General features: G+C 45.7%; 1 long non-coding RNA gene across 1 annotated transcript in view; it reads right to left on the bottom strand.

The window, feature by feature from the left end:
* Positions 1 to 1596: 1596 nt before the first annotated feature.
* The window catches only part of LOC110293812 (uncharacterized), a 39173-nt gene continuing 21576 nt past the window's right edge, over positions 1597 to 19193 (bottom strand). Inside the window, exons 3-9 of the long non-coding RNA XR_003836661.2 lie at positions 13666 to 13753; positions 12826 to 12949; positions 12216 to 12306; positions 8436 to 8608; positions 8173 to 8267; positions 7440 to 7628; positions 1597 to 1729 (exon numbers count right to left, since the gene is read on the bottom strand). This is a non-coding gene — a long non-coding RNA (uncharacterized LOC110293812). The remainder of the gene's footprint in view (positions 1730 to 7439; positions 7629 to 8172; positions 8268 to 8435; positions 8609 to 12215; positions 12307 to 12825; positions 12950 to 13665; positions 13754 to 19193) is intronic.

The following is a 19193-nucleotide window of genomic DNA, read 5'->3' as shown; positions in this document are numbered from 1 at the left end:
GCCCTGGCTGTCCAGAAAGCTCTCTCTGTGTAGACCAGGTTGGCCTTAAACTCAGAGATCTTCCTGCCTCTGCTTTCCAAAAGCTGGAATTAAAGGTGTGCACCACCAACACCTGCTAAACGTGGAGTCTAAATCCTTCAGCTTTAGTCTCTGAAGTGTGGCTGCCTGTGTTCCTCAACCACCGCAGTTTAGGCACTGTGACTGGTCAAATCCTGGACCTCTGATATTCCAGACCTGCCCTCTAGTCACTGTGCTATGTCTCCAGAAAAATCATGGTTCTTGAGTTAAAACCCTCTAGCTGGGTTATGGCTGTTTCCTTGGCATGTGTGAGGCCCTATCCAACACTATGAGGATCATCTTGGTGCCTGATAAACTCTTCTTGTGGGAGGGAACAACTGCTCCCAGGGGAGGGGACATGTTGGCTGTCATATCAGAGGACAAGGGCTACTGATGTCACTAGTAGGCAGAGGCCAAAGGTTCTGTAAAGACCCTAGAATGCACAGGACTAACCCCCAGCAAAGAACTGCCAGCCATGTGTCATTGTCCCAGAACTGAGAAGTCCTGACAGGTCGCAGATTTCTGTTTTCTTCATAATGGGTGGAGATGGCCCCTGAAATTCATGCCTAGACTCTGGCTCCATTCCACCCCATTACTCCTTTCCATTCCTACTCCAAAGTTGGCAGAGTTAAAAAAAAAAAAAAAAAAAAAAAAAAAAAAAAAAAAGTGGTCTGTTCTTATCACAGAGATGGGAAAAGGGAATTCAAGGAAAGTTAAATGATTGTTTGCTTCCTCTAGCCTAACAAAAACAGATTAAGGGAGTTGGACAGATGTTTGAAATACCTGGGATGACTTCCTGGAGCCCAAGTGCAAGGAGCTCCTGGGGACAGAGAAATTCCAGTAACTACTTGAAGGGATGCCTCTGCCACACATGCTGGCCTTTGTGATCGATCACTACCAAAAAACTGTCACGGTCTCTCGTGATTCTTTGGGTGCACGCTATCTCGTGACTCAGGTTGGGGGTATCCCCTCGGAGGTCTTTCACCACCAGGGTCTGAGACTAAGCTCTAGAGATCCCAAGGGCTTCTGGGCTGTCACTGGGCTGTCACATGTCCTCTCAGTGTCAATCTCTCTGCAGTTTTGACAATTGTCTCTCTCGCCTTGTCTCTTGCTCCTCTGATATGCTTCATTCATTTCCTCTCCTGGCTCCAGGCTTGGGTCACAGTGCTGCTGACAACTTGGTGACACTGTGACTTCCCTCACTCCTATGAGCAGTTTTCTCTGCTCCATCAAAATACAACCCAAGGTCACAGCTTGGCATCGGTGAGTCCCTTACAGCCCTACTGCGGTGGTCAGCATGGCCACAGATTTATGTGACCGTGAACTCAGCCAAGTCCGGAGAGATTCAATCAGGCAGAAGTAAATTATCTGAGGCATGGGGCCCGGGAGAAATGAGAATCGATTAAGAGAGAAGAAAGTTCTTCAAATTTACAGTCTTTCAGGTTACATAGAAAGGATATTTTTTTTAAGATTTATTTATTTATTATATGTAAGTACATTGTAGCTGTCCTCACACTGCAGAAGAGAGCATCAGATTTCGTTACGGATGGTTGTGAGCCACCATGTGGTTGCTGGGATTTGAACTCGGGACCTTCGGAAGAGCAGTCGGTGCTCTTAACCACTGAGCCATCTCGCCAGCCTCAGAAAGGATACTTTTAAAAGTATCTGGAAACTAAAACAAATAAACAAAATATTAAACAAAATTCAATTTAATTTAAAAATGCAAAAGGAAGGAAGGAAGGAAGGAAGGAAGGAAGGAAGGAAGGAAGGAAGGAAGGAAGGAAGGAAGGAAGGAAGGAAGGAAGGAAGGAAGGAAGGAGAAAATAAAAGAGAAATCAAGGAAGATGCAGATTTACACTACTGCCACCTGGACAGAGGAAGAGGACCCCAGGGCCTTTGACAGGACTGTGAAAAGGCTTCAGCCCTAGACCCATGTGTTTTTTATCCTTTTATCAACGAACAAATTTAGTCCTATTGGAGATTCAGAAATAAGCAAAGTAGCAGCCACGGTGGCTTGTGCTAGGAGACAAATGCTGAAGCATGTGAGGCAGGAGGATCAGGAACTTAAGGCCAGCTTGGGCTACAGCTTTAGCTAGGCAGTGTGGCTCCAGCTTGAAACTCTACCACTTGGGAGTAAAGAGGGCAGATGAGAGGCATCCTGCACTGTGCCGTGAGTTCCAGACCAGGCCAAGCTATGCGAGACCTCATCTCAATAAACAACGCCAAAAGAGAAACTGTTGGCTGGGATGGTGTCAGCACACAGGAAACTGAATCAAGAGGCATGCATCACAAACTTTTCAGGATGGCTGAGATGACAGAGTAACACTTAGTCTTATGAAAGAAAGACAGAATACCAAAAATATTAACATTATAAATGAGATGACTAGCATATACAAGGTCATGAGTTCAGTTCTCAGAACCACATTAAACAAGGCTTGGTGGAATATATTTTGGTTGTTGTTTTGATTTTTCATAACAGGGTTCCTAGACCAGGCTGGCCTTGAACTCACAGATTCACCTGCCTCTGCCTCCTGAGTGCTGGAATTAAAGGTTTGCACTGCTACCACCCTGCTCATACTTGTAGTCTGAGTACTTGAGAGTTGGAGATATGAGGATTAGAAGTTTAAGGTCATCTTCAGTTACCTAGGAAGTTGAGATCTCATAGTGAACCCACATGCATGTACACACACACACACACACACACTGTAAACGTGGTTAAGGCTGTGGCCCAGTGTAAGGTACCAGCCTGACTGCGTGAGGTCCTGGGATACTGTGAACTCCCCAGTACTACAGAGAAAGAACAAAAGAAAAAGTATAATTGAAGTTTATGATGTAAGTTGTAAATAAAAGACTTTTAGCATTGTTTGTTCAAGCTGTGTTAGCAGGTTTACAAATCATGTAAAGGAATTTATAAAATGAGTTTATGGGTTTGGGGTGTAGTTCAGTTGGTAGAGTGCTTGCTTAGCATGCTTGAAGTCTGGGATTCAATACCCAAAACTAATTTAACTGGGTGGGTAGTGTATGCATCTAATCCCAGTACTCAGGAAGTACAAGTAGGAGGGTTCAGAAATACAAATCTTCGCAGCTAAGGAGCTAAGGATTTCAAGGCCAGCCTGGCTACAGGAAGCCATATCTAGAAGAAGAAGAAGAAGAAGAAGAAGAAGAAGAAGAAGAAGAAGAAGAAGGAGGAGGAGGAGGAGGAGGAGGAGGAGGAGGAGGAGGAGGAGGAGGAGGAGGAGGAGGAGGAGGAGGAGGGGAGAGAAGAAGGAGAAGGAAAAGGAGAAGGAGGAGGAGAGGGGGAGGGGAGGGGGAGGGGGAGGAGGAGGGGGAGGAGGAAGAGGAAGAGAAGAAGGAGAAGAAGGAGGAGGAGAGGGGGAGGGGAGGGGGAGGAGGAGGGGGAGGAGGAAGAGGAAGAGAAGAAGGAGAAGGAGAAGAAGGAGGAGGAGGAGAAGAAGAAGGAGAAGGAGAAAAGAGTTGGGGAGACAGTAGTGAAGGAGGCAGGAGGGGAAGGAGGTAGATAAGGAACTGAAGATGGCTTAGTGGGTAAAGGCACTTGTTGACAAATGGATGACATGAGTTTGAGCCCCAGGTTCAATCACATGGTGGAAGGAGAGAACTCACTCTTACAAGTTGTCTTCTGACCTCCATATGCATGCCATGTGTATGGACAGATACACAACACAAATATCTTTTTTAAAGAAAGAGGTATAAATTAAGTAACTAATAGCACGGTTTGCCCTGGGACTCACTACATTGGTGCAGGACTCCTTCCTTCCTGCCCCAGTCTCCAGGGGATGAATGTTAGCCTACCTTAGCCTGGGTGCAGGGACTCAGATCTAGATGTTCCTGTCTTATGGTAGGCTTATGTTGGAGGGATGCAGACACAATGTGCCAAGGACTAGGAGCAAGGGCAGGTAAGCACAGAGGTGCTCGCTGTTTTGAAAGAGTACCCATAATGCAAGGAACAAACAAACTTTGTACAGAGACCTTAGATGTTAAATGAAGACGTCCATAGAAAACCTGGGCATCTGGGCAGCCCCAGGTGAAGCCAAGTCCACCTTGCTTGCCGATAGAAGGGAGGACAGACATACGGGGGCAGGTAGGAATGTAGCCTGAACAGCTGAGAGGTGATTCTGTTACCGGGAATGCAGGAAGGAAGCAGAAAAGTTCAGGTCAAGAGGTCGGCTCTCTGAGATCCCACAATGAGCTCTGATAAATATCAGGCAAGAGGCAAAGCCGCTAACACAGCACTTAGACCTCCAGCTATCTCAGAATTAGAGATGGAAAGTGGATACAAAAATAGACACCCAAACAAAAGCGAAGTCACTCTGGATCTGTAACTGAGGCTCACAAAGGAGCAGCCTTTGAGCATCCTTCCCAGAGGAAAACAGCGGGTCCCTGCAACCATGGGTGGGAGGCTGTGTGGGCTCTGGCCTCTGAGCAGAGACCACTCACACCAGTCTGTGATGACCTTCAAAAGTACCAAGATTGCAAAGAGGGAGGGAGGGAAGGGTCAAGTGAAGTTAATGGAGAAGATATCTTCTCTCTCTGTCCCTGCCCAGGAAGATGGTCCCCTGCCAATGGAGCCTTTGTTTCCTCTGGGACATGATAGCTTTGCCTTGGCATTGGACCTTTAGTTTTCCAGCACATGGCTTCTGAGAGCCTTTCCTGATCTAGCAGATCCTCTCTCCTAGAGCAGCCAAGAGAAACACTTTGGTGTCTGTCCTCCAACAGCCTGCCCCTGGGGAGCCACACTCTATCTACATTGGATGACATCTCTGCATTGCCTATAGCAAGATCCACTAACACCTCCTGGCAGCAGCTCTCCCACTGCCCCTGAGACCTGCCAGCCATCAGTCTATAGCTCAGGAACACTAGAAGGTTCTCTGGAGCCAACTGGGAGGAACGAAAAGAGGAGGGCAAGACACCCCATTTTCTGGCTTGCCTGAGAGCACTCAGGCTTTTCTTCATTGTGTCTACTTCCTCTGCTGCCAAGCATCTTGGGACAATAGTGACATTTTGTTTATTTGTTTACCATATATTCTAAGCAGTTGGTGTGTGTGTGTGCATTTAAATGTATCTATTTTTATTTTTATTATGAGTTTTTGAGACAAGATTTCTTTGTGTAATCTTGGTTGTCCTGGAACTTGCTCTGTAGATCAGGTTGGCCTCAAACTCAGAGAGATCCACCTGCCTCTGCCTCCTGAGTGCTGGAATTAAAGGCAAGTACCACTACCACTCTGCTTGTTTTGTTTTTAAACATTGCATCAAAATATCATTTCTAAGCCAGGTATAGGGCACACACCTTTAATCCCAGCACTTGGGAGGCAGAGACAGATGGATCTATGAGTTTGAGGCTAGCCTGGTCTACAGAGTGAGTTCTAGGACATCTAAGTCTACATAGAGAAACTGCCTTCAGAATCAAACAAAATAAAACCAAACACTATTTCTATTGATTACTTTTTGACAATCTCTTTAATTTTGTGACTGTAGCAGGAAACTCCTTCACTTCACCCTAGGCTGAGCCATTAGGCTTATCCTAGTGGATAAAGTTGAAGATTCAAACTTAAAACTAAAAGAGGTTGTGTGTGACCCACACCTGTAAAATCCCAAGACTCAAGAAGCCAAGGCAGGAGGATGACCTTGAGTTTTAGGCCAGCCTGGGTTACATAATAAAACAATATCTCGAATGAATGAATGAATGAATGAATGAGTAAATAACAAAGCCAGGAAAGTTCTGGGGAAACCAGGCAACGCTAGTCACACAGAGTGTGCCTGAGTTAAAACACCAGCAACATCATTCTGGCTTGGACCCAGCCATGTGCTCTCCGTGCTCCAGTTCCTGTTCTGTGCTGCAAGGACAATGGCAAGAACTGGGCTAATTCAGTAAGTGGGGTATGGTGCCTGACATGGCATGTATCCAGAACTTTGAGCCAGGCTGTTGCATTATTAACTGTTGGCACATGCCAACTAATGGGTAGACAGTGGTGCTGAGGATGGATCCAGTCTGGCTCTGAAGTAGCTCGTATCCCTGTCAAAAGTCAGAAATGTGAGCCGGTATTAGCAAAAATTTTATGTGCAGTGCATGTGCCTGGTCACGGGCCAGGAGTCGTGGAGCTGTTTCCTTCCCCTCCCTTTCCTTTCTCTCCACCCCTCTTCCTTCTCCCCGATTACCAGAGAAACTGGGTCTTGCCAAAGATCCAAGAGAATGTGGACTAGTTGGGGAGCCAGCCTCTGCCCTCAAAGCTGGTTTTATGCCATGGCCCCTCAGTATCTCTGCATGTGTCTGGCAATGGCTAGGGCTCAGTAGAATAAAGAGCAGGTTTCTGGGTTGACTGTTTTTGGTTTGATTTGATTTTTGGTTTGCTTGTCTGTTTGTTTGCCAACCTGACACAAGCTAAGCTAGACAGTACGTGAAATGAGGGAACCCCAGTTGAGAAAGTGCCCCCCCATAAGAACGGTCTGTAGGCAAACCTGTGGGACATTTTCTTCATTAGTGCTTGGTGTGGGAGGGCTCAGCCGATTTTGGGTGGTCCTAGTTAGTAGAAGAAAGCAGACAGAGCAAGCTATGGGAAGCAAGCCAATGAGCAGCACCCCTGCGTGGCTTCTGCATCAGTTCCTGCCTCCAGGTTCCCGTCTTCAATTCCTGCCCTGACTGCCTTTGGTGATGAAGTGTGATCTGAGAGTTACAGGCTGAAATAAACCTTGTCCTCCCTAAGGTGCCTTACCACAGCAATAGAAACTTGGAGTAAGACAGAAGCCAACCATTTAGCTTTCAGAAAATTCCTCACTTCACCAGCTAGTGTCCATCAGTTGGTTCTCTGGAGCAACATAGACATGGCTTCCAGTTACCACTGGGGCCTCCTGGGCCTGGGCTGGGAGGGAGACCTCCTAACTGTGCATACTTCTGTGTGTTCTTGAACTTGGTGCTCTCTGAACATGTTTACTACCAATTTGTAAATAAGTACTAACCTCCAGGTGCATGTCTGAAATCCCAACACTTGAAAAGCTGAGACAGGAGGATCAGATGTTCAAGGCCAGCCTGGGTCACATCAGAAGACACTGTTGGGTGAGGTGAAGGGAAAGGAAGGGAGGGATAAAAGGTGGTGTGGGTGGGGGTGGGGAGCCACATAGTACAACTGGCCGCGGTGGCCATACTTGTATCTTAGACATTTAAAAAGCTGAAATGAGAGGATTCCTTGAGCCCAGTGCTTGAATTCAGTACTAACCTCTGCAGTAGAATAATAAGACATCCTCACACAAACACACATGCATATGCACACACAGAGAGAATAAATAAGTAAAAATAGAAAGTATAAATAAACCCAAAAGCTATGAGCCATCACCAGGACTACACTAGAGGTGATTAAGTTACAATATACCAAATTTTATGTCCTTATGGGGCCTTGTCTTCTGTCAACTTGGCACCAGCTAGAGTCATCTGGGGATCCAGAAACTGCCTCCATCAGATTAGACTGTAGCGAAGTCTGTGAAGCACTTTTTTGGTTCATCATTGATTACGCGGGGTGGCCCAGCCTATTGTGTGTGGATCCGCACTTGGGCAGGTGGTCCTGCGTTACATAAGAAAAGTAGCTGAACAAACCAGGGAAAGGAAGCCAGGAAGCAGCTTTTCTCATTGGACAGTAGGCTGTGAATGAATGAAACAAACCCCTTCCTTCCCAAGGTGCTTCCAGCTATGGTATTTACCATAACAATGGAAAGCCAGGACCGGCTCCCAGAACAGACTTTTCTAATTGGCAAAGTAAGCCTGCCTCTGACAGGCTAAATCCATTGGGTCTTCAAGACCACCTAGATGCAGGACTTCCTGCTGATCTCAGACAGACCAGGAACGGCATGGCCTAGATCATTCTCCTTAGGACTCCAAAAAATATGGTTCAGGCCTAAAAGAAGCCTCACAGAGCAGCCCTAAGAATGTGCTTAGAGGATATAACCTGCCTAACCAATTACTCCTTAATCCTTTCTTGGTCCATGGGGGGTGGGGGGGGGTTGGTGAGGGGCAGGGTAGGCTTTGGCAGCCAGCAGCTTCACATTTGGGATTAACTGTGGAGTCCAAGGGGCACCAAACCACAGCCCTTCTGAAAGGAATTTACTTACTCCTTCCTGGCTTGGTCACAAGATTCAGAACCTTGTGCAGCAAGAGACACAGGATAGTGACCAGGGTGTGCAGATCCCTAGTTGTGACTCTGTCCCTAAAAGGGTCATCAAGAAGGCTCAGGTCAGCAAACCTCTACACCTGTGGTGTTAATGAGTGGGCTGCTTTCTTGAGCTCTCCCCACCCCACCTCTGTCATTTTTCAGCCTCTCTTTTCCCACAGACCCCCCCAAGAGCAGAGGTCACATTGAATGTAGGCCACGCACCCCTGATGCCAGGAATTGGATTTTCACTCCTTCTTTACAGGTGTGTTGCTTCTTAAGGTCACCAGTTCCACACAGGCTATCCTCCTCCTCCAGGGTCACAGGGGTCACCCTGCACAGGTGAAGCTTGCTTCTCACCTTAGGTGGTACATGTCCTGTTGCCATCACTGGAGTTTCTGAAACCCAGGTATTTGATAGGATGCCAGGTTAGACCCGCTCCCTTGAGTTTAGACTGGAGATCTCCGTGCCTTAATGCATTGAGGACAAACTGTTCAGGACAGGTAGGGACTTGTGAGCCACATAGCCTGGGGCTCAAATGCTACAGGAAGTCCTCATCCTGCTATGCAAAGTAAGATCTTCTGCCTTTCCACTCTGGTGGAAAGCTTAGACTGTGTTCTCCCTACCCCCAACCCAACTGGTTGGACCAGAGAAGACATCAGACCTGAGCTGGACTTATTAGCTCCTTGCATAGAATTTTGAAATAGTGCCAATCGTTAATCCCTCAGTGCTTGGACAAATGAAGAAATCCTGAGGTCTGCGGACATCCTTTTTCTATTCTGTGAAGCCAAGAGCATGGAGGCATGTACCTACAATCTCCTCACTTGAGGGTAGCACCAGAAGGAGCATGAGTTCAAGGCAAGCCTTGGCTACATATGGAGTTCCAGTCTAGCCTTGGCTATATATGGAGTTCCAGGCTAGCCTCGCCTATACATCTTGTGAGAGCTTGTCTCTAATAAAATTGAGTGTAGTGATTGATTCCTGTACTTCTAGCACTCGGGAGGCAGAGGCAAGAAGATCATGAACTCAAGATGTTCTGAGATTACATATGAAGTTAGAGGCCAGCCTGCACTACTTGACTACTTGACACGCTGACTCAAAAATAAACTGAGAGAGGGAGGGAGGGAGGGAGGGAGGGAGGGAGGGAGGGAGGGAGGGAGGGAGGGAGGGAGGGAGGGAGGGAGGGAGACAGAGAGAGAGAGAGAGAGAGAGAGAGAGAGAGAGAGAGAGAGAGAGAACATGTTGATAGTACTTATGATGCTCCACTCAGCTAACCCTTACAAAACCCTGTAAAATAAGTGATTGTTAGCTCACGTAAAGGTTAGTAGGAAATAGGATCAGAGAAGGTGAGGTTAAGACAATGGAGTTTTGGGAGAGCCTTCCAGAAAAGTATGAGGTACAGGCAAAGCTTAGCAGGTGTGTTGCCTCAAGCAATGTCCTGGCCGGATCAGTTTCTCTTGACATACAGACAACTGCCATGGTGTCTGACACCATCAGGTGAAGCCAAGGGGATGAAGAGACAGGAGAAGATGCTAAAAATCTTTGAGAATGAAAAAGTGAATGCATTCATAATGGTGGGAATAAGGTCTTCACACTTCTGTGAAGTTAGTAGACTAGTTTGTGGACAAGCTAGTCGCTTAGTTTGTTGTGATAGTCTCACTTTATAGTCCTAGCTATCCTGGTACTACCTAGGTAGATCAGGATGCACTCAAACTCACAAAGATCTGCTTGCCTTAACCAAGTATTGGAATTAAAGGCATGTGCCACCATGCCTGGCTAACTTTCTTCAGAGTGCTGTAGTTTCATGTGTGTGCCTTCATGCCTTGCTAGATTACTGTCCATATAGAAGAGACAACAAAATGGCACAAAAGTAAACAATTCATTTCAGCAAATTCTATTTCCTTTTTTATGGCAGGGTCTTAGGTATTCCAGTCCGGCCTTAAACTCCATATATAACTCTATACGGCCCCCATACATTCATATGCTTGAATACTTGGCCCCCATTTGATGGAACTGTTTGGGAAGGATTGGGAGGTGTAGTCTTATTGGAGGAGGTGTGTCACTGGGGGGGGGGGGTTAAAGAGCTTATTTATTTAATGTATATGAGTATACTATCATATGGTTACAGATGGTTGTGAGCCACCATGTGGTTCCTGGGAATTGAACTCAGGACCTCTGGAAGAACACTGAGCCATCTCTCTAGCCCATGGAGGAGGGCAGGTCTTAAGGTTTCCAAGTGTTCTCTCTCTGCCTCTCGCTTGTGGATCAGGATATAAGTTCTTATGCAGGCATACTTTTAATCCCAGCACTTGGGAGACAGAGACAGGAGGATCTCTGTAAATTTAAGATCTGCCAGATCTGCATAGCACAGTCCAGGACAGCCAAGACTACATAGAGAGACCCTGCCTCAAAACCCAAACAACAACAGCAAAAAGAATGTAGGCTCTCAGTTGTTCCTGCTGCTATGCCATTGCTCTGCCATCGTGGACTCTAACCCTCCGAAACGGTAATCCCAATTAAATCCTTTCTTTTATAAGTTGCCACGGTCATGACTTTTGTCACAGCAACAGAAAAGTAACTAAGATACCCAGCTTTATTTGGTGCTAGGGACTCCATACATGGTAGCCAGGCAAACAATATACCAACTAAGCCGCATCTGCAGCCCTCATTCTATTACGTATCTTTGTTATTGTTGTTTGTCTGTGTGTTTGTTTTTAAGATTTATGAGTTGAATGTGCATCAGGGCACGCAGGAGACAAAGGCCAGCCTGGTCTACAAAGTAAATTCTAGTACAGCAAGAACTATTACACAGAGAAATCTTGCTTCAAAACAAACAAAACAAAACAACAACTAATTATTATATATATCTCTGTCTATCTATCTATCTATCTATCTATCTATCTATCTATCTATCTATCTATCTATGGGTGTTTTATCAGCATGTACACTTGCATACCAGAAAAGGGAATTGGGTTGTGTGGCAAAGATAACACACTCATAACAGCTTCATAAAACAGGTTTGTTTCTTGGGGGTGGGGAGGAGGGAGGGGTATTTATGCCCCTAGGTAGGTGGCCACTATCTCTGGGGCAAGGTTTATGTGGCCATACACCATTGGGCAGGACAGAGGTGTTACAAGATGCTTCATCTGCATATTCAGAGACTGTAGGGGGCAGGGTGGAAACCTTATAAGGTCAAACAAGGAGTGTCAGGATAAGGTAGGGTTGATGGTGAGAGAACTGACTTTATGGCACCAGGTTGGAAGAGGGAAGAGAGCCAACTCCTAAGATGTCCTCATCTGACATCCAGAGTTGAAGTCCTCCATAGTCCTGGGCTATTACAGTCCCACAAAATTCCATGGGATTACAGTTATAATCTGTTGTGAGCCACCATGTGGGTGGAGATTGAAATTGGGACCTCTGGAAGAGCAGTTAGTGCTCCTAACTGCTGAGCTATCTCTCTATCTCCTGTTAGTTTTGACATAAGGTCTCACTATGTAACTATGGCTGTCCTAGAACTCACTATACAGATGAAGCTGGCCTCAAAATCAAAGAGATCTGCCTGCCTTTGCCTCCAGAGTACTAGGACACAACATGTATACCTCCACACCCAGCTTCATATTAGTAAATTTCTAACCCTAGGGTCTAGTTATTTAAAATAAAAACTTATAGGGCCTAATAGAAGATTCACACACAGTTCATTTGCATTTCATTCACTTTTTCATTCAGTAAAGGTATACTGATTATCTGCCATAAGCCAGGCATGGGTGCTGAGGAAGGAAGGAGACAAGAAAAATGGTATTTTCATCTTTAATAAGGAAGAGACCACAGACAAGGAGCTATTTAAACAAGCAAAACAGTTGTAAGTTCTAATAGTTGTTGTTATATGTGTAAACATACATTAGAATGCTGGGCTAAGCAGTGTGTGGACAGGGGAATGGAAGATGGTGGGTGTTCGTGAAGCCTGGCTGAGGAAGATACAAATAATGTCATTCTCCTCCCTACTACCTGCATTTCTGTATCATCCTCCTGGACCTCACAGTTGTCCTGTCCCAGATGAAGACTTCTTGCCTCAGAGAATCATTGGCAACTTCCCAAGCTGGGGACAAAGAAACCAGACAATCACATTCTCTTGCCAATGAGCTATTAGAAAGAAATCCTTGTTAGTAGAAGGAGCTATTGTGTGCCTGGTAGCTAGTCAGAAAGCTGTCCTGTATGTAGGACCTGAAGATTATGTCAGCCATGGAGTTAAGGTTCCCAATGGACGAGATGGCCTTCTTCTCCTTTGTTTAGCAATCAAGGGCTCTGCCCTGAAGACTAGATTCGATAACTGAACACAGACCATCACTGAGTCACTAGAAGATTTGGAGCTGTTTTAGTCTCAATGGGCATCACTCTCTGTCATCCTAAAGTGACCTCCATTGAGACTTGGACAAGAAGCTATGTGACCAGAAGCCTCTTGCTGATTGCTCTAGGAACAGCAACTGTCTTACCGGCTCCAAGAGAGAATCTGGGACACTGCTCACACCCTCTGAATCGCTGATGTCCTTGAAGGATTAATTTCTGTGCCTTTGAGCACCTGGCATCTTTCCCTAAAGATTGCTCATAAAACGTTTACCTGCTTCCAGCAAGAAATCCTGGGACAGAGTCCAGTTCCACTTCACACATCACAGACATGCATGTAAGCCCAGTTAAGATGATACTGGGTTGAGTTTCTACAACCATTCTGTCATTCTTCAACTCTAGGAACAAGAATAAGATAGAAATGTTTCTGTGTGTGTGTCTGTGTGTGTGCCCATGCACATCACGGTCTCTCTGAGCAGCTCTTCACCTTTTTTTGAGGCAGGATCCCTTACTGAACACAGAACTTGTTGAGACCTGAAATCGTGTGTGTGTGTGTGTGTGTGTGTCTGTGTGTGTCTGTGTGTGTGTGTCTGTGTATGTGTGTGTCTCTGTGTGTGTCTGTGTGTCTGTGTGTGTGTGACAACAATGAAAGCAAAATGAGAGCAAGTGGGATACATGAGAGGGGTTGGAAGGAGGAAATAGAAGGGAGAAATTATATATAAATAATATTAAATATTATAATAAATGTTTATATAATATATGATATCATATATACACATAATTATACATACATATGTGTACATGTATTACATGTATGTCTTTGAAACAGGGTTTCCTCTGTGTAGCCCTGACTGCCCAGAGCTCACTCTGTAGACCAGGCTGGCTTCAAACCCAGAGATTCACCTGCCTCTGCCTCCCAAGTGCTGGGATTAAAGGTATGTGCCTCCACCACCCAACTATAATTATATTTTAATTTCAAAAATAGAAAGAAAGAAGAGATGTGATAGCAGCAGCCTAGGACATACCTGAATGCTTGCCCAACAGGCACACATTCTAGCTCTGTTCCTAATACCGTGGAGTGGGGAGGGAGGAAGAAATAGAGAGATTTTCTCACACATGCAGCTCCTTGGGGCCAGCTCGGATCTCTCAAACTTCTGAGGACATATCTTCCAGGAGACGGGTGGCAGGAACAAAAGCAGCATCTGAGAGACAGAGAGAAGAGATGAGCTCAGGCACTTAGGCCTGTTGTGTAATGTATCAGGACTCAAAACCTGAATTCACCAAGCAATTACCTGTAGGACGAGTGCCGTCACTACAGCGTTTAACAGGTCAGCGGAATCTGTGTCACTGGGGTAAGGGTCAGGGTCTATGGGAGATCACTTGTCTAGAATATGTAGGACTCTGGGTTCCAAGCTCAGCACTGAGAAACACACAGAGAGAAGAGGGGGTGGAGAAGAAGGGAGGGAGGGAAAGAGGGAGGGAGGGAGTTTCTTTTGATCTGCCTGAACCAACCACTACTGCAGCAGTTTGCCTTGCCACAGGAAACTATGCAAGGAGGAGTCTGGACCTGAGGCATCACGGTTACAGTATCTGTCTCCTAAATCCAGCCATGAAAATCACACAGCTTTAGGCGTGATCACCGAGAGTCCAACATGGAAGGGAAGGAAAAGGGCTGTGCTGTGCTATCAGTGCAGCTAGAAAACTGCTGGTGTGTGTTTCAACAGACAAGAATTCCCCAGCTAAACTCTATCCCAGCTATTGACCCCTCTAAGAGACGCCTGTGTGATTTGGCATATATAAATACTTAAATAGTTTCCCTCCATTACTGCTGAAGTAGAACTAAAGGGCTTATAAAGTGTGAAATGAGAACCGGACATGGGTTGGCTTCATGCTAATTGTTGCTCAGGTGAGTGGCTGGGCTTCCAGACTTACAGCTCCCAGATCAGGACGTGATTAGAGACTATTTTAAGGCCACATTATGAAGCCTCCCAATGCTTCCTAAGTAAGGAGAATGTTATGGGCCGCACAAATCTTTCCACGTGCTAATTGTTTCAAGGACCTTGTGTATATGAGGTGACTATTAAGCAGTTGAACCTTTAAATACTTAAAGCAACAACAACAAAAATATTTTTTTTTTTTTTTTTTATTTTGAGTCAGGTTCTCAGTATGTAGTCCTGGCTGTCCTGGAACTCTTTATATAGACCAGGCTGGTCTGGAACTCACAGAGATCTGCCTGCCTCTGTCACCTGAGTGCTGTGTGTTCCCACACCAGGCTAGAGAGAACTTTAAACCTAAAATTTCCCTTTCCAACAGTTGGGTAGTCTCTCTTGTCTCAGAGGCAGAAAACCCAGTCTATTCACCTTACCTCTAAGTTTTCAGTTTCTGATAAAAATGGTGTTTCTAGCCGGGCGGCGGTGGCGCACGCCTTTGATCCCAGCACTCGGGAGGCAGAGGCAGGTTGATTTTTGAGTCTGAAGCCAGCCTAGTCTACAAAGTGAGTTCCAGGACAGCCAGGGCTATAAAGAGAAACTCTGTCTCGAAAAACAAAAACAAAAACAAAAACAAAACAAAACTGGTGTTTCTTTTGTGCTTTTTCTTGGGCTATACCAATTGGGATGGAACTGGGCTGGAACAAAGAAAGAAGCCATGAGGGAAACTAAAGTGTTTAGTGATGTGGTTCTCACAGTGTTTCTGTTGGTTTACAAAATTAGTGATAGCATCCATAATTTTTCCTTCAACTTGCCTTTCAGAGGGTTGGGTGCGTGGCTCAGTCGGTAGAGGGTTTGCCTAGCATGGAGAAAACTCTGAGTTCATTCCCTAGCCCTGTATAACAACGTGTTGTTGTGTGTGTCTGTAGTCTCAGCACTAGGGAGGACAGGAATGAAGACTGGGGGTTCAATGTCATCCATGGCTGTATAGCATGTTTGAGGTCACCCTTGCCTATACGAGCCAAGTTCTCAGAAATAAGAATGCTGCTACTGCTTCTTCTCCTCTCTCTTCCTCTCTCTCCCCCTCTCCCTCCATCCCCCTCTCTCTCTGAGTCCATACCCCTTTCTCTTTCTTCTTACCCCTCCAACTTACCCCCCCCCCCATTTTCCCCATGGCAACTTCCCTGGCCTTGGTCCTTGGAGCGAAAGAAAGAAAGAAAGAAAGAAAGAAAGAAAGAAAGAAAGAAAGAAAGAAAGAAAGAAAGAAAGAAAGAAAGAAAGAAAGAAAGAAGAAAGAGAGAGAGAGAAAAGAAAGAAAAGAAAAGAAGAGAAAAGAAAAGAAGGAAATAAAAAGAAGGAAGAAAGAGAACAAGAAACTGAGGCTTTCCAGATGGCTGAGCATGTAAACACTCCTGCCATACAAGCCAAATAAACTGAGTTCAACCCTGAGAACCAATGTAAAAAAGCCAGATTTGGGAAGCCACACATCTGTAACTTCAGCATCCCTAATGCAGATGGGAGATAGAGGCAGGGGACTCATCTAGAGGCTGGCCCATGGCTGAAGCAAAGAAGAAAGCCAAAATCTGCAAGTTGTCCTCAGGCCCTCAGAAGCTCACGACCACCTTACATACTCCCCCACCCCTCTGCACACAATAAAAAGAAAGAAAAAAGCCTTTTTATTCTATGCCTATTCACCCAGAGCCAAGTAGTCACCTTTGACTCTTCTTTCAGCTTTTACACCCACCCTCCTCCTTCTAATCCTATACATCCATCACCAATCTGCTCTGAACCATCTCTAAGTTAAGGCCAATCTCAGGGCCCTTTTCCCATGCCTGATACTGTGGTCCTATCTCTGGACCTGGGAATGTCTCTGTGGAGCAGTATAACCATTCTCTCTGGCCACAGCCAGGTCTGCTCCATCTTTGCCTTTGTGACGGTGTAAAATCCAGTCCTGCCCATGCCTTGTTATTACACATAAAGCCTTTAGGATGCCCAGGCCCCATCCCTCCAAACATAGTGCTCCTTGCATCTCCCTTGTACTGGGGTCTTCATCTCTCTCACTAGATTGCGTGTCTCCTGGGCTGGAGCCATGTCTTGCTAGAGGAGAGTGCTCATATACTGAGGCAGAATCTTATCTTCTACAGGCATCACCCAGAACCCTGCTTGGCTAAGTTCTCAGAACAAAGAAGGAGGGATTCCAGCAGTGTGGCCATTGTCTGTCCACCAAGATCCTCTAGTGTTGGGGAGTGTCTCCTCACAATGAACGGGGCCTGTTTCAGTGTATGTCCTCACATTTAACTTAATGCTCTGTTGCTCCCATCTTGAAATTCAGAAGACATTTTTATTGAAGGGTCAACATTTTTTCTTTGGCAGTAAGCCTAGAAAATTGTATAGAGGCCCTGACCATTACACAGAAAAGTCTTAAGGTTCAGGGCCTTGCCTCTTTCGTCTCACCCCTGTCTCATGGAAACAAAGACCAAGTTCCATCTCCTTATAAAAGTATTATCTTTGGCTAGCCTAACAATATGTAGCACAGGATGCCCCCACTTCAACATTCCTGTTGTATTAGCCTCCGCTGGGGTCATGGACATGAACGAACACATGTGTCTATCTACTTCTGTTATTTTTCAAAGGCACATAGGCACTTACATTTAATAAGATGCACATTTACTTGAAAGAGTTCCTATATTCTAAGTGGACTTGTACAGTTACATATATTTTGTGGGAAAAGAATTATCACTTGGGTACCAGTATCTGCTGCGTGATTCTCTTAGTACTTGCAAAGCTCCCTTCGTGAACAGTGGGAAAAAGGATATAGACTCGGAACTCGAAGCAGAAATGTAAGGTTCAGCCAGCCTAGGCTACATATGCAGCGAGTTCTAGGGCAGTCTAGGCTGCACTGTAAGGCTCTGACTCAAAACAAACAAAAGAGTTAGCAGGATGCTGTCTCATTTGTATAAGCCCTGAGTTTGGTCTCTGGTACTCTCAACTGGGTGTGGTGGTACGTGCTGTAATGCCAGCATAGGGGAGGTGAATGTAGGAGGATCAAGATGGAAGTCATCTCTCCCCCACTTTGTAGTGAGTTTGAGATTAGAACTTTTCTCAAAAGCCAAACTAAACCAACAATATCAAGAGGCATGGATGAAGGAAGAGGAAGAGAAGCAGGAGAAGGAAGAAGAAAAGGAAAAGGAAGAAGATGAAAAAGAAGAGAAGATGGAAGAGGAGGAGGAAGAGGGGGTGGGGAAGAAAAGTAGCCCCAAGCACCCACACACAGGAAAAGAGATATGTGAACAGGCAAGATGGCTCCAAGGTAAAAGCTCTAGCCACCGAGTCTTCCGATCTGAGTTCAATGCCTGGGCAGAGCACACATGATAGAAAGAGAGAAACAACTTCTGTGGATTGTCCTTGAACCTCTGTGTGCTGGAATGAAAGTTACGGCTGTGAGCTCAGCCAGAGAAGCAAAGGATACTGCCATCATGCCCAGGATCTTGTCTGCACCGTTCTCCTCTGTGCCTACCTAACTTCCCAGCCGGAATATCTAGATACCTAATGACGAATTCCCTTTATACCAGTAACCAAAACTGACTAGAAGCCGGACACATTGGGGCATGCCTATGATCTCAGCTAGAGGCTGGAGGAACAGAGGAGTTCAAGGTTGTCCTGGGCTACAAATCAAGTTCAAATCTGGCCCATAATAACTGAGGCTTTATCTCAACAAACAAACTAATGTAAAACTGATTTCTAAGCTGAGGATTGGCCCAGCCCTCCGGCAGCTAAGACAGGAGATAGTGACTATCAACCATAAAGTAAAACCTTAAAAAAAAAAAATCTGATGTGTTGCAGACTCCTCTTCCTTTCCTGCTCCACCCCTGCCTGGACCCAGTATGACAACAGATAGCATCAGTGGCTTTAAGATCCACCCAGTGCTGCCACAGATCTACCCATAATTTGTGCTTGTCATTTGACTGGCTAGGACCTTGGTATTAGTCCCCACCCTCTCTCCATCTACCTTTCCACCTTGGAATTAAGAGTTAAAAATATGTACTGTGTCTTTGCAAGTGAATATTTTGTCTCTTTTGAGACTGGACACAGAGTCTGGAACCAGATGGCTGGGGTTGTTGGTTAGGGGTTTTATTTTGTTCCTTCCTTCTTAACTTCCTTCCTTCCTTCCTTCCTTCCTTCCTTCCTTCCTTCCTTCCTTCCTTCCTTCCTTCCTTCCTTCCTTCTTCCCTCCCTCCCTCCCTCCCTCCCTCCCTCCCTCCCTCCCTTCTTTCTTTCTTTCTTTCTTTCTTTCTTTCTTTCTTTCTTTCTTTCTTTCTTCCTTTCTGCGGTTTTTTTTGGGGGGGGGCGGTGTTTTGTTTTTGGACAGGATTTCTCTGTGTGGCCTTGGTTATCCTGGAACTCACTATGTAGACCAGGCTGGCCTTGAATCAGAGATCTGCCTGCCTCTGCCTCCCCAGCATTGGGCTTAAAAGCACGTGCAACCACTATGAGCTTGTTTTCATATTGGTTTAAAGACAACCTCTTATGGAGTACCCAAAGTTGGTCTCCATCCTCCTGCCAGGTCTGAGCCACATGTATAGATTAACAGCTGTGTTTCCTGAACTGAGTGTGGTGGCTCATGTCTGTAGTTCTCTTGCACTTTGCGGGCAGGGGTTGGCGGGGGGTGGGGGTGGGCTGCTGTGAGTTCCAAGTCAGCCTGAGCTGTTCTGAC

The sequence above is a fragment of the Mus caroli genome, unplaced genomic scaffold (genome assembly GCF_978045245.1).
Source record: "Mus caroli unplaced genomic scaffold, Mus_caroli_1 scaffold_4, whole genome shotgun sequence".
NCBI classification, from domain to species: Eukaryota; Metazoa; Chordata; class Mammalia; order Rodentia; family Muridae; genus Mus; species Mus caroli.
Note: the sequence above shows the minus strand (reverse complement) of the source record. Positions and strands in the feature narration are given on the sequence as shown.